We start from the raw sequence: 16,937 nt of genomic DNA on the forward strand, positions 1-16,937 counted from the left end.
CTGAGGAATATGGGTTGATGTCAATGAATATTTTAGTTCAAAATAATTGAGATTATATATATATATATATATATATATATAAATTAGTGTAAAAATATTATCTCAAAATTAATGTCAATAACATAACCATTTTAAACATATATTTTTCAATATTTTAACAATATATTTTTAATCTTCACTGCGCAACGCGCGTGAATTCGTCTACTATGTAAATAATTTCCGATGGCTACCACAAATTTTAGCAACAATTTTTTCCATCGGTAAATAGTAACCGATCACTGACAAAAATATTTTTGTTGCAAAAGATTACCGACGGAATAACTCATTAACGGATTACCGACGAAATTTGGGAAAAACTCACTAATGGATTACCAATAAAAATCTTGAAGCGTACATAAAATGAATATTTTAAAACCAACAAATATAAATCCCCCAACAGAGTATCTATTATTCATTCATTCATTCATTGCCTACGTTATTTTCCATGGAAAGACAAAAACGAAAACCATCTTGAAATGTAACTCCACCTTGAGGCCCCACAACCTCCTTTTCTAACAAAGATGTTCCATAGAATTCCACCATTGATGTCAATGCTCTGCAACATTTTCCACAAATACACGAAACATTCCAGCTGTAACAACTTTTAACATGCACAATTTGCAATATTTATAACAATAATATTGATGATGATAAGTTTGTACAGCATATGAAAATAAATACCAAATGAAAAGTGTGAGCTTATTCTACTGTCAGCATAGCACATTGAACTTTGAAGTCGGAATCATCTATTGTCTGCCTATTGGTTGGAGAAAAAGATAGAAAACAGAAATTAGATGTTAAAAATAAAAAAATAAAAATGAAGTAAATAGTTTTATACCTTCTTACCCATAAGCCATTGATGGAATAAAATCACTTCCAGTAATGGAATCAACAATAGATGTGAAGTGTTTCTGTTACAATCAACGAAAACCAGCAGAATTAAAATAAATGGTTATCAATTGATTAATCTGTAGCAACAGTGTAGAATAGTAATAAAAAAACTACTTTATAGTTTATAGTTTATACTCACATGAAAGATATCAACAGCTTGTGAAAGCAACATTTTGTTGTCATTAGAAACATCTTTCCCATGGAAAACAATCCACTTCACATCGGAATTGCTGATTCCAATTCCCATTCCGATTCCGATTCGTCCGAAACACTGACCTTTGATTTCTTCCTAATGAAACCCATAAGAGAATCAGGGACCTTCACGGGCCCACATGCCACCAACTTCTAAAGAACTGAATGATGTATTCCACAGTCCACCATGCAGAACAAATTCGAGATGGCAAATCCTGTAACACATCAAGAATCTCATATTAAATCAAGTGAAAAAGGTTGGAAATTTTAGCAAATTGAGATTAAAATTAGCACACCTTCAGATCGATTCTCTTATGTGCCCTAACACACCCTACATGGTATTCCCTTTCACACTGCAAGGAGGATAAATTTAACAATCAGAAATGAAAACACAGCATAACTGGATTTTTTTTGAATGTCCATTTTAACCTTGGACCAAAACTAAAACAAGCAGTATACTACAGGGACGAAATTTATTGATATTTAACGAATAAGCATGTCAAGATCTAGTGATCAGATCTGGAACTTCCGTCAACATCGCCATCATCTCCAAACACCATTCAGTAAGAATGGAACAAGATGTCAGATTTAAACACTACTGAAGCGTTACAAGATATAGCATACATTGGAAAGTTGAGCATTAATAATTTATTGGAATAAAAAAACTTACATAATAAAAAGTTTTATAAACTTACCTTTGAAAGGGTAAGCTAGGTAGAGTGCCCTCGGACAAACCCACAAAAGCAACTCTTGAAATGCTATGAACACCTAACTGGCAGGCCCGGTTTTAAGGGGGGGCAAGAGGGGCAGCCGCACATGGCCCCGAAACAATTAGGGCCCGAGTTTTAATTAAATTATATATTTAATAACTAAATATATATGAATTTATTCAAGATATTACATAAGATTTGTGTAGGCCAATTCGCAAAGACGTCTCCCTATGCAAAAGCAACGCGGGTTCAAATCTTCTTCACTTCATTTTGACTTTTTAAATTAGAGTTACACATTTGCCCATTTCTTTTTGCTGTACATTTCATAAATAACCCCTCCTTGCAATATGTTTAACAAATCAGTTTTCAGAAGTTACATAATTAGCCCTTAAACTTTTTATAAAATTCCATATGCTCCTTTTTAATAAATTTATTTACTTTTAAGTTACAATTCATCGTCTTAAGTTTGTTTTCCTTATATATTAAAAAAATTTATTTAGGGCCCTATTTTTCTTCTTAGCAAAGGGCACTTAAAATCTACCAGCCGGCCCTGCTAACTGGTACAGATCTGATTCAACTAGACTGACAACAGATCAAGAAATAGTGTGAGTGACAGGCGAACAACATATATAAACTTCGAAACACCAAAAAAAAGGATAAAAATAGCTTGAAAAAACATGATTCAGAATGGTATAAATTAACGTATCTGTTAACTTACATGTTTTTTCTTTTAAAATATTGCAGATCTTTGCTAGTTTTTTGATCAAGAGAAATTTTTTTTTGAAATCGACACATAAAAGTCTTGGTGATTATCATGACCTAATACGACGCAGATCGATAACTTTATCAAAACGATCCATGATTTTCAGATATGCATATCCTCCTAAGCCAGTAGTTGAATAGTTTGAAGATATAGAAAAAATATATTGCTTAGATTTGGATGTGTGAATGCTGGATCTAGATTCACATGGTTGATTATGACAGCGGCTGTAAAATCGTATGAAAATGAAACTGAACATCTAATATATATAGTAGGAAAAGGGTGGGCGACAACCCTAACCCTGATCTCCAGCGATGGTGATTTGCATCAACCTCCCCCTAAAATTGTACGTATCATCACATACAGCCCAACCATTACGCAAAATTACGCAAAATGACAATTTTATTGCTTGATGAATAAAGTGGTACTTGATTTTTTATTTGTAGTATTTTTTAAAAGCTCTTAATTATTTGTGAATGGCCAGAGTAGTCCTTACTATACTGAACTATTTTTTTAACAGTTCTTATTTGTAAATGGCCATAGTATCTTTATTTATATTTTTTGCAAAAACACTTGACACATTTTTCTTTCTTTTTTAAGTGAGAATATCTTCTATCATTTGACATTGTGATTATTCCACGTTGAGTATACCATATTCATTGTTTAGCCTTTCAACATGAAAGGGTGTAATTAGCACAAACTTATTCTAATGTTTGGCTAGAAAATTAATGGTTTCAGTAAAAGTTAAAATTAAGATTGTGTTTAATGAAATCATATTAATCATATATTGTGACAATTATATTTATTTTAAAATTAAATTACGTGAAGAAACTGATGTTAATAATGTACATAAGGGAAAATTGTACATATATTTATCGTTTTACATTCCCTCGAGTTAAAATCTATAAGTCTAAGAAAGCTCAATGAAAAAGATATGATTTTCTGAAATTTTCGTCGGAAAGTTTATTTGGATGATTATTGGATTACTGACACCTGGTGTTTTGATATTTGCACATTGCGCTATATTTATCGCGACTTTGCATTTAAAGTATATGTGGATTTCGTTTTTGTTTCAACGCAATGTGAGTTTTAGAACATGTCAACGACAGTTGAATGAATTTTGATAAGCATGCAAAAAACATAACGCATGCACAAACTTCCAATCTACGATTTATTCTCGAGGATCAAGTTTGTTGGTAAATATCCATTGATGGTCGATCATTAATTTCCCGAATAACATAGTATAGAATATTTATCAAAATATATTTCTAAAATTGGTCAAAGTTTGAAAACTAATGTTGGATTTAATGAACTTACCAAAATTAACTATGGGTAACGTGACAACTGTGTCAAGCATCTCTTACATGATATTTCTCCTTGAGTAACGCCAAGAAACCCTAGACTCCTCACCGATACTATATACTCCACCATTAACGTTCTATATTCCTCAATAAATAGCAAGAGGGTAACAAAATAAGTGGTATTTAGGGGTAAAATGGTCATTTTCTTTTCATCTTACTTTAGTACAATGCTACTTAACACACTTACCTATACCACACTTTATATGCAAAAAAAAACAATTTATTTTTTTCCGCTACCTCATAAACATGAAAACTATGGGTGATTTACAAAAATAAGTAGCATCTTCTTAAAACAGGGGTATTTTAGGTAATTAGATTGTATTAATTTCTTATGCACAGTACATAAAGTATACAATACAGAAAGTATACAGGTAGAAACAAGGGCGATCCCACCTACAGGCCTAGGGTGTCCGTGGGCAACCCTTATTTTTGGAATTTTTTTATAAGTTATATAATAAATTTTATATGGACACCAGGAAAAAAATTTGATTTATAAATATCTTAATTTATATTTGATTTTTCAAACTTGTTAAATACAAGAAATAAAAAAAAAATATTCTTATAAACCCATTAAATACAAAAACTTAACAACAGACTTTGAGGAATAAAAGATAAAAAAGACTGCAAATACATAAACCCTAAAAAAACAAAATTACATAATATTTACTTATTGTCAGCGTCATCAACCACTTTTAAGCCCATCGATGTTGTTTGTTGTGCAGTGACACAGTCATCTACCACTCTCCTGTCACTAAAAAGCTTGAACTTCATCTTCCTCTATCTCCACATACTATCTCAAACTCTTCATTTTTTATGTGAGTTTATGCTCAACCCTCTTTCTTTTTTACTTTGTTAACATTGAAACTATAAATCTGAAAAGGCTATAAGCAGTGTAAATTGTTTAATGCAGTTGGTACTCTATTAATTGTTTAATAGACTCTCTCTTTCTTTCTCTCTCTCTCTCTCTCTCTCTCTCTCTCTCTCTCTCTCTCTCTCTCTTGTTGTGGTTTATAGTACCGACAATAGCATGACATAGACAATAGCATATTCCCGAATAGTAGAAATCATGTTTACCATTACATTTTATTAATTACATGTACTAAATCAAATTTACCATTTTACAAAATTATTTTACACAATGGTTCATCATTTATGATTTTAAATTTGATTTATTGGACCATCATTTAATGGAGTATATATATTTTTTAATTAATAGTTTGATTTAGACTTTTATAATATTAATAGTGATGCTCTAAAATTAATAGATGAGTAGTAAACTTGTATTAATTTTTTAGATTGTAATTAGGTTTAAAATTTCTGAATTTGTATGACTTTGTGATGATTATTTTTTATTCCAGTTATAACGCTATGGTTTGTCAAAAAGATAAATGAAACCAGTTCTTCATCTCATTATAATGAAAAAGCACGTGGAAATGGTGAGCAACAAAGTCCTCCTTCAAACTACATAAAATTTGATTTAAATATGCTCCCCACGGATCCAAGAGAAAGACCTAGTATGGAACTTTACCATGTTAATCAGCGGGATGAAATTAGAAGAGCCTACTTCTTTTTTACTTTATAAACATTGAAACTATAAATTTGAAAAGGCTATAAGCAGTGTAAATTGTTTAATGCACTCGGGACTCTATTAGTTGTTTAATAGACTTTCAAACACACACACTCTCTCTCTATCTCTCTCTATCTCTCTCTTTCTCTCTCTCTCTCTCTCTCTCTCTCTCTCTCTTTTTGTTGGTGTGGTTTATAGTACCGACAATAGCATGACATAGACAATAGCATATTCCCGAATAGTAGAAATCATGTTTATCATTATCTTTTATTAATTACATGTACTAAATCAAATTTACCATTTTACAAAATTACTTTATACAATGGTTCATCATTTATGATTTTAAATTTGATTTATTCGACCATCATTAAATGGAGTATTTATATTTTTTTAATTAATAGTTTGATTTAGACTTTTATAATATTATTAGTGATGCACTAAAATTAATAGATGGGTAGTAAACTTGTATTAATTTTTTAGATTGTAATTAGGTTTAGAATTTCTGAATTTGTATGACTTTGTGATGATTATTTTTTATTCCATTTATAATGGTAAGGTTTGTCAAAAAGATAAATGAAACCAGATCTTCATCTCATGATAATGAAAAACCACGTGGAAACGATGAGCAACAAAGTCCTCCTTCAAAATACGTATAATTTGATTTAAAAATGCTCCCCGCGGATCCGAGAGAAAGACCTAGTATGGAACTTTACCATGTTAATCAGCGGGATGAAATTAGAAGAGACTACTTGTAAAAAGCACCTTAACAACCACGAAATCATTCTTTCAAACAAAGTGAGATCGTAGGTAGACTTCATAGATATAATCCCTCTTGGTTTGATGCTTATAAATGTTGGATGGAGTATTGTATAAATCTAGAGGTTGCATTTTTTTATGTTGTTATCTATTCAAATCGGAGATTAAAAACCAAGGTGGTTCTGTTCATTTTGTTAAAAATGGATTTAATACTTGGAACAAAAGATTGAGTTTGGATCTTCATAATGATGGAAATCCACATAATATGGCAGTCCAAAAAATGTCAAAATTTGATGAACCAAAAACAATCCATACCCACTGCTTTTGATAAGCAAAGCGATTTGATGGAAAATGATCACCGTCTCAGATTAAATGTTTCAATTGATTGTGTCACATTCTTATCGCGACAAGAATTATCTTTTAGGGGTCATGATGAAAGAAAAGACTCGATTAATAAAGGTAATTTTCTTGAGCTTCTACAATTATATGTGTAACACTTGGATTTTGTAAGTTTCACATTTAACCTTCACATTTAAAAGTTTTGCATTTTAGCCTTTAAGCTAGTACATGGGGCGTACAGGGTGCTACGCTTCTCGTACTAGCCCATATTAGATCGCGCCTTTGGTCCACATACGTTGGGCGTACATAGCGTATGTATAGCGTACGCGTGGTTAATGAATCCCTCATTTTTACCGTATCGTACCCTATTTAAGCCTAATGATGGCGTTATTTAGTTATGTTTAGACAACCTCCATCCCTTCTTGTCCAGAAATCGAAACCTTAAGTGAGTTCTTGAGAGTTTGAGCCATAAAGTGTGATTGTTGGTGCTTTGTGAAGGAGAAGAAGTAGTGAACCAATTGGAGTTGTGCTTGGAGCTTGAAGATCTGGGATTGGTTCATCATTTCCCTTCCATGTAAGGTAAAAATCTTCCATCTTGCTAATCCATGATGCTAGATCTAGTGTTTGTGCCACGTTGTGCTTTTTGGGTCCTTGGAATGATTGTTTAGCATCTTCATCCACTCCAGAAGTGATTAATGGTAGATCTAGGGTTCTTTTGGTCCTGTGGTCCATAAAAATGCAAGCTTTGAGGTGTTCATGGACTCATGCATGTGTTAAGACCTTTGTTAAGTTTTTCTGAGCTATAGAACCCCATTAAGCCATGCATGCACGTAAAGTTGGCAACTTTACGTGATAAACCACCTTAAGGAAGTCAGATCTTAGTGTTGGCTTGAAGTCTTAACTGATTAAGAGCTTAATGATGAAGTTGGCCAAATTGGGGAGTACGTTGGCTGTACAAACTGGTACCCTGCACGTACAAGACCCAGAGTGAGTACGCTAAGCGTACGAGCTGAGTACGTCCTGTATACTTTTATGATATTAACAGTGATGCTCTAAAATTAATAGATGAGTAGTAAACTTGTATTAATTGTTTAGACTATAATTAGCTTTAGAATTTTTGAATTTATATGACTTTGTGACGATTATTTTTTATTCCATTTATAATGTTAAGGTTTTTCAAAAAGATATGCTAAACAAGTTCTTCATCTCATGATACTGCAAAACCGCATGGAAACGATGACCAACAAACTCCTCCTTCAAAATACATAAAAGTTGATTTAAATATACCCCTCGTGGATCCAGGAAAGAGACCTAGTATGTAACTTTACCATGTAAATCCGCGGGATGAAATTAGAAGAGCCTACTTGCAAATAGGACCTTACCAACCACAAAATCATTCTTTCCAACAAAGAAAAATCGGAGGTACACTTTATAGATTTAATCCCTCTTGGTTTGATGCTTATAAATATTTGATGGAGTATAGTATAAAGCTAGAGGTTGCATTTTGTTTATGTTGTTATCTATTCAAATCGGAGATTAAAAAAAAGGTGGTTCTGATCATTTTGTGAAAAATGGATTTAATACTTGGAACAAAAGATCGAGTTTGGGTCTTCATAATGATGGAAGTCCACATAATATGCAGTCCAAAAATGTCAAAATTTTGATGAACCAAACACAATCCATAGCCACTGCTTTTGATAAGAAAAGAGATTTGATGAAAAATGATCACCGTATCAGATTAAATGCTTCTACTGATTGTGTTAGATTCTTATCGCGACAAGTATTATATTTTAGGGTTCATGATGAAAGCGAATAATCGATTAATAAAGGTAATTTTCTTGATCTTCTTCAATTCTATGCCAACCAAAATGATAAAGTAGGTTGCGTTGTTTTAAAGAGTGCTCCAAAAAGTTTACAAATGAAAAGTAGTTCTATTCAAAAAGACATAGTACATGGAGCGGCAAAGAAAACAATCAAAGTTATCATGAAAGATATTAGAGATGATTTTTTTGCTATTTTAGTAGACGAGTCTCGTGATGTGTCTTGTACAGAGGAAATGGCACTTGTTTTGTGGTTCGTGAATAACCAAAGGGTTGTTATGGAGAGAATTATTGGCATAAGACATGTTAGTGATGATGGATTTTCAGCACTACATCAATCCAATGGTGTACATGCAAACCCTAAAGCTTTGGATCTAGTTTGTCTAATGAACATGCGATAATCATCCAAAGCTCACAAACCCTAGATCTAGCTTAGAGTAATCGAATTAACATAAAATAGAGTTTACATCTTACGTTGATTGTTATGTAGAAATAACAATCTTAATCCTTCTTGTAATTGACTTCTAAAAGCCTAGTGTCACAAATGTTGCACCTCTAATGGAGTCACAAACACCACTAGCAATAAGGATGAAGAAGAAGGAAGAGGAGAGGGGCACCAAAAATGTTCTAGGGTTTATATCAAAGAGTTGGACCCGTTTTTGGGGCCATAGGGTTCCTTATATACTTAGGCTATTAGGGTTTTCAACTAGGAAACCCTAATCTGACTGCTTAGGCCTTAAGCAGCCCATGGACCCTTCCAGAAGGCCCTTAGACGATTTCTATATGGACGTCCATATAGAATTCGTCCATGCTTCCTTTATGGATCTTAAGCCCAACTTTGTAACTATCTTATAATTACAATATCATTCCCCTTTATTTAATTAATCTCTTTTAGCCACAAAATTAATTATTAATTAATTTTTGACTAGTATTAATTAAACAATATGATTTATCTTTTAATATATTATTCTCATAACATATTAATAAATCATAATTAATCCTCTCTCTCCTTAATTCATCATACAAGTTGCCATGGTGAAGGCAACCCAAAACGACCGTGCTCATAATCGGGTTAAGTACATACCAAAATATTTATGGGATTAGACACCTAATCCAACAGTCTCCCACTTGGATAAGTCTAATAACAATTTTGCAGATACGACTTCAGAACCTGATCAACAATTGTAGCTTTCAAAGGCCACTATCAACTCTGATCTTATCATATACGCGTCTTTTAGATAAGGGATCATATATTCCTCCATTCTCAAGATATCGTATAGACACGAGACATGCATTTTAATCATTCTCTCTGTCTATGTTCTGTTTCCCGCTTTCCGATTTATGACGACAATGACTAATTGAACAAATCAAACTAGTCCCGGCTTGGCCAAGCTCTTTGGGTGTCATCACTAAATTATCGAGGGGCCCACAGATATTGCTTTTATTCCACTTTGGGTAAAAGGAACGAATAAACCTCAACTCAAATGTCCGCTTGTACTTACTCATCAAATCACACACAACAATGTGTTTTATAACACCAAGTTACTGGTGCGTTTACATATTATCAATGTGCAACCGACTTGTAATTACAACTCACACATCTCGGTTTCATGAATATATAATATTATCGTCTCACTAATCACCCGTGATAAAATTCATCAAGTGATTCAATTGAGTGTGGGTTTAAGCCAATACTCTAATCTTATTACAAAAGTACTCATGAACTCTGCAGCAAACTTGTGCTATGTCTAAACACTTTAGACAATCTACAGACGGATTCATGATGGTCTTGCTTCATACCTACTTCCAACATATGACCGACTTTAGAGGTTTGAATAACCTAGTTATTCTGGAAGTCAAAACATGCAAAGTAAAACACAATAATAATAATTAGGGAAAATGACGTATAGGCCCTATAATGTTTCTAGGGTTGACCCATTTAGCCACTTAACTTATTTTGTGGCTTAATAAGAGAACGAAGTATTTGTTACCTATCAATATAATCCCTTTTACCTATTGTAGCTAGTTAACGTTGACACATAAACCTAGCCTAACACGTAAGTGATGACATGACAAGAATTTAAAGCGTCGAACAACCGCAACGACGTCGTATTGAAGACGAATCGTAAGGAGAAAGGATCGACTGTTCAAGCGCCTCCATATAAAATCAAGACTTCCTTGACCTAAAACAGCACATCTGCAAACTTCATTACCCCAATCTCGTCTCTAAGTTTACTCCAAAATGCCTTCGATCGGACATGAAGAACATAGCTGGTCTCCAAACTACCGCCGTCACATGGATGAGAATCATTCGAATGGTGTAACCAACGAAGACATGGCCATCAATCTACTGCAAACCCAGCTAGAACTGTCTCTTATATGGGAGGACTTCCAAGACCAGTTGTGTGAGCTCCGTCGGACAATTAATCGAGACTTGGATGCCATGAACCGTGAGGTCGATGACGTTCGTGCTGGTCAGTTGGATATCTCAAATGTCGTTGTTGATCTTAAAAATCATTTCGTTTCTCTGCAAGGAGCATATGTGAAGATGGTCTTCCAGCACAACAAACGTAAGAAGATGAAGTATTGTGTTGGGATTGTTGGTGTTGTTACTGTGTCTGTGGTGACATATATGGTGTTTAAATAAAAAAAGTTGTGTAGGTTGAAGCATTTGAGTCCTGGGTTTGTGTTTTGGTGTGTTATTTATGTTGTTTAGTGTCAATATTAGTAGTAGATTTTGTGTGGGTTGCTGGTATTAGTTTGTGATGTTGGTCAATTTACTTTGTAATGACTAAAATGCCCCCACATCCAAAATGGTCAATTTACTTTGTAATGACTAAAATGCCCCCACATCCAAAATGGTCAATTTACTTTGTAATGACTAAAATGCCCCCACATCCAAAATGATCAATTTACTTTGTAATGACTAAAATGCCCCCACATCCGAAATGGTCAATTTACTTTGTAATGACTAAAATGCCCATAATACCCACATATTCATGGCACGGGACAACAATAACATACCATATAACAACTTACCACACAACAAAACAACATAGTACACCATAAAAGAACATACAAAGATCATTTGTTTATTGCAACACACATTCACTACAAATAAAAACAATTATTTAATCCAACTCCATGGCCGTTGCAACACTGCTACCTTCACCTCCCACATTTTTTGGAAGCTTCATTTTAATGATTCTTTCTGAATTCTTTCGCATGTTAGACGGTTTAACATGCCTAACTAGATGAACACGAGCATTGACCTTCACCCCTTCATCCCGTCCATTGACTCTCACCATCCGCTCTTCCTCTCCAGTCCTCTCCAAAGCGTCACTAGTGTCTACCATTACCTCATCATCCCCAACCCATGTGGCAACGTTTACAGACTCCTGCGTAGGTATAGTTTTTTGTTTCTTTGTTCCAATTTGTTTGGATGTCCCTACACCTTTACTACAAGTAGCCTTGTTGTGTCCTTTCTCCTTGTATATGCTACAAGAAACTTTCTTCCCTACCTTGGAGATGGTATGTTTTCCCATCCGTTCAGAAGCATCTTTTCTTCTCTTTATGGTTGGCCTGCCTAGCATACGTCTTTTCAATGGAGGCAAAGGGGGTATCAAGTCAGTAGAAGGCCACATATTTTTTCCATTCATCCCATGGATTGGTTGTTTGTAAGTATTATGGTATAATGTAGCCAAGTACATTGGATCTACATATGGACCATCAGGTGTGATATTTAAGTAGGCTAAGGTGGCAACTAAGTGTACGCAACGATATCCATTAAGTTGCCATAGCCTGCAACTGCATTTCTTTTTTTCAACATTAACAGTAAACGCCTCGTCCATTTTCCTTGCTTCAAACTTCACCCGCCACAAGAAATGACCTGCCAATGCCTGCCAATGCCTACATATATAGATGAAAACCGCAAATATCATGAGATGTGAAGACTAAGGTACTAATGTAATTGGATAAATGTACAAACCTTTGCTCAGTCTGGAGCATATTCAACTGTATTCTGATATTTGGACAAACAGAATAATGATTCCATCCTTGTCCGGTTAGTTTCATAGTCACCATCCTTTGCATCAGATATATACGAATGTCCTCTAACATGCTTATTATTGGTTTCTTCCGGGCATCCAAAATCACACTATTAAAACTCTCTGAAAAACCATTCTCTACTGACTCACAAGAATTATGAACTCTGAAAAAAGCCAAAGACCAAGTCTTTGGATCTCTATCCATAAGATGCACAACTTCTTTCGGATTTAATTTTCCAATCTCTTTCATAACTACATTAAATTGTGCTTCAGTTGTTTCCTTGATCTCTTTCCAAAACAGATTTTCAAACTTGGATCCACTAAATCTCTTTCTAAAATTCGCATAGATATGTCTAACACACTACCTATGTTCAGCTGCTATAAATACTTCCTTTTCTGCCTCAATCAAACCCTACATAAGTCATATTAATGTTTGAAATTAGAATAGCAATTACTAAATTTAGAACATGCACTAGTTTTGAACCATACCTTGTGTTGATCCGAAATTAGAACCAAACCATGTCCATCATTCCAACATTGCAAATCTTCTGAAAGAGATTCTAAGAACCATTTCCAATTCTCTTAGTTTTCCACAGAAAGAACTGCCCAAGCAATCAGGAATATTCCATTGTTAGCATCTCTACCCACAGCACAAAGCAACTCCCCTTGACAAAAACTTTTCAGAAAATAACCATCCAGGTTAATGATCCTCCTACATCCTCCCCTCCATCCCTCTTTTACTGAAGCAAAACATATGTATATTTTGCTGAAATAATTCTTACCATCAAGCATTGAATCAACACAAATTTTAACTGTGGATCCAGTATTTGATCTTCTAATCTCCTTACCCTATGACCATAATCTTGCATAATTCTCAGCTATTGTGCCTTCAGCTAGACTCAATGCATACTTCTTGGCTCTCCTACACTGACTCATACTCACATTAATCCCAAAAGCGGTTGTTACCTCCTCTCTAAGCAATCAGACGCACATCTTTTGATTGTTATAAAATTGGTGCTTAAAGTGGGTCCCTATCCATTTGTAAGTCACAATTGAGCCGAATTTGAAATTTTTTGCACAATTATGGTCACCGATAAGAGACTTTACCTGGAAAGACTTATCTTCACTCATCCAAGAACCCCAAAGCCTAAAAGTACATTTGCCATCACAACATTTGACAAGTAATCGTCTAGTATCATTCTTAACAAAACATAATTGATAACCATTCGCAACAGCATAGTTACAAAGGATGTGTTTCAATTGCTTAGGACTCTCAAACCTCATACCTAAAACAGGTTCCTGCTCCTTCCAATTGAGCTTATCATTGAAAATGTTTGGCAATTCGGGATAAACATCTTCATTGTCACCTATATCTTCTTTGAAAACCTCACCTGCACCTGCTTTCTCACCCATCTCGACCTTAATCTCATTACCCTTTATAAAAAATGAGGCTTCTGATGGTCATCCTCATCGTCATCGACATCCTCATCCTCGTCGTCATCATCGTCGCCATTCTCTTCCTCATCGTTTGTGTCACCCACATCCCGATGCCCTGGTGCAATTTCCTTAACCAGTCCTGCACCATCAAGTACTTCTTCCTCAACGTTACCAACAAACTCGTCTTTGTGTTCATCCAACCATTCCTGTATGTTACTATTCCCAAAATGGTCTACATACATAGGGATTATAACACCACATTCATATGCAATTGCTATGAAGTCGTAATAATCAGGGTCATTGCAAATTAGAGTCAAACCTTTTGGAAAATCAATATCAGGTTGGCAGTAGTAGAGCTTCTCACACTTTTCCCCAGTGAACCTTTCGATGAACGCAACACACCCATCCTTGTCCATTCCTGCGAAATCGATGTCCGAAAACCTCTGAGTAATTCCACCGGTGTAGCGTATGGGGTTTTTGGCGAACATTCCTTGGAAGTGGACATCTACTTGTAAGAATATGGGTTCCATGCTTGAGGATTCAGAAGCAGCTCACAAAAAAGGGTTTACCGATGAAGTGTTGAACAGTGGATGTAAAAGGGCTCTTTTATAAAGCATATACCGACATTAAGAAGGAGGCGACTAATTAATGACATGGCATTAGACGAAAGTCATAGTCAGCATCCGATGTGGTGTTAGTAGAAGGAGGTAGACTTAAAATGTCTGGCTAACCCCTTCAAAATTGAAATAAGGACTTAATCGACCCGACAAAGAGTAATTCGTTCCTTTATTAAGCCACAAAATAAGTTAAGTGGCTAAATGGGTCAACCCTAGAAACATTATATGGCCTATACGTCATTTTCCCTAATAATTAATCTATATGGCCTCAAAACTTTTGAGTATAAATAAAAACATCTTTTATTTAGTCACCATATTGATTACTCATTATTCATTGTATAATTTCGGATAATCAACTTGACACTTGAATTATAACAACGGTTGTCCCATGCTCCAAGCATGCACACTTTGTTAACCTATGGTCCTTACTTTTGTGAAATAGATCAATTTAAAACATTTGCAATGATTATCATCTCACAATCCCTAATCCTTATTGTTAGTGTAAGAATACAAAATTCTTGCCACTATCAGAATATGTTAGATATTAACATTTTATGCAATGATCATTTCGTAATGTCACAGCACAAAAATCACTAAGACTCGGCCAATGAAATTAGAAAGTTCTCTATCGGAGATTGTTGCAAGACAATTCCAGAGACGTGAAGTCTCACATTCAAAGCACATTCCTTTGAACATCCTTCTTGCATAAAAGTTTCTAATCTAGACATATATTCTTAATATCCAACTCCCATTTATAGAAACATTTCCATATTTGCCATATGACAACTCATTCTAAATAGAATCTTATCTATTCATAATAATGTCAATATGGTCCATCCAATACTATACTTCCAACTACTCACAAGCGATAAATCCTTAGCGAACCTTATATCATCCTTTGATAGTTGTTTAATTAATTTAGTCAAATCCGGTTCTGGTCCTTTCCCTCTTAATGCCCTAGGCATTTAGAAAATCAGAACGGTCGGATATTATAGCATATGCAATCGATCCTATACCTGAAGCGTATAGGACATGATTCACAATGTCTCACATAAGGACGTGATACTAGACCAGTCCTCTGCTATAATATTTCTAATTACCATGTTCTCACAATTTTGATTATGAAGAGGGATGTCGTAATCATAACTAAATTTTGAGAATGCATTTATCCTTTCCATATATAGAATTTCCTTACGTTGAACCATTCCAACATAACATCCATATATATTTGCCTAAATTTGACTAAATCTCACAATCTAAGCATTTAGATTTGAAATGAAGTATAATATTCTCTCCCTTAATTATAGCAAAACAACTTTTCAACCCTTGCAACTTTGCAAATTGAAACTTTTGTTTTCTATCATTAACATTGCTAACTTGCAAATCATAATAATCATGCTCCCACTAACATGATAATTATTTTCTTACCAGCATAACACTTATGCTCCCACTAGCTTTGACATGTATTCAGAAATCAGCTGGACTTCTAGAAATCAATGCTTATTGACTTTCTTACCAAAGTTCATATTTCTGATATTAGATGTTTCGATAAATCTATATCTAAGCTCATACACCCTTGAGAAAGCTCAAATGCGTGTCTAAACAATTTCAGAACTTATAGCAATAAGTCCTAATTGTTCAAACCAATTGCCATTTCTCACAATTCGAATGATGAAGAGGGATGCCGTAATCATAATCGAATTTGAGAATGCAATTTTCACAACTGCTATCTCCTTAAAATCTCTCTCAGTGAAAGCGTTTCCTCACAATCATTTTCATGAAGCGGAGAGAAACCTTATGACACTTTAGATTTTATAGTGTATGTGTTCCTATCCATATTAATTTGCCATAACCATAATCGTAAGACAAGGTTTACGACAAATCCAAACTCATATGGACTAAACTTGTTCAATCTAGTTGCAGAATATTTGAAGGTAGGTAAATGACGAATTACCAATTTCCACCATGAAAAACGAAAAAGAAATTTAAGTTTTAAATGAATTGAAACTCGTAGATCTTTTGAGATTCATTGAACTTTTCAATGACATGTTTAATCTCGATTATGCCGTTAAATTTTGTGACTGGGATGCCGAGGATCACAAACAAGGTGTGAATAACCATGAAAATGTACTTGGTACCCTCATGTTACCATCACCTAATCAATGTGCCGGTTAGCTACACACGCTCCGTTGATCTATGACAAACATCGAGTCACCATTCGCTACCAATGCCAATCCCAAATTAGTGTGTCGGTTAACCACACACGCTCCACTAACGTTTCAGCAAGGTGCAAAGTGTAATTTAATGGATTAGCACAAAATTCACATTTTTCCTAAAGTAACTAAGATTTGGGAATTTATAAAGGATGTTTAATTACTTTGTACTTCATTATACTTATAATG

This window comes from Lactuca virosa, chromosome 1 (genome assembly GCF_052849685.1).
Source record: "Lactuca virosa cultivar CGN04683 chromosome 1, Lactuca_virosa_CGN04683_v6, whole genome shotgun sequence".
Lineage (NCBI taxonomy): Eukaryota > Viridiplantae > Streptophyta > Magnoliopsida > Asterales > Asteraceae > Lactuca > Lactuca virosa.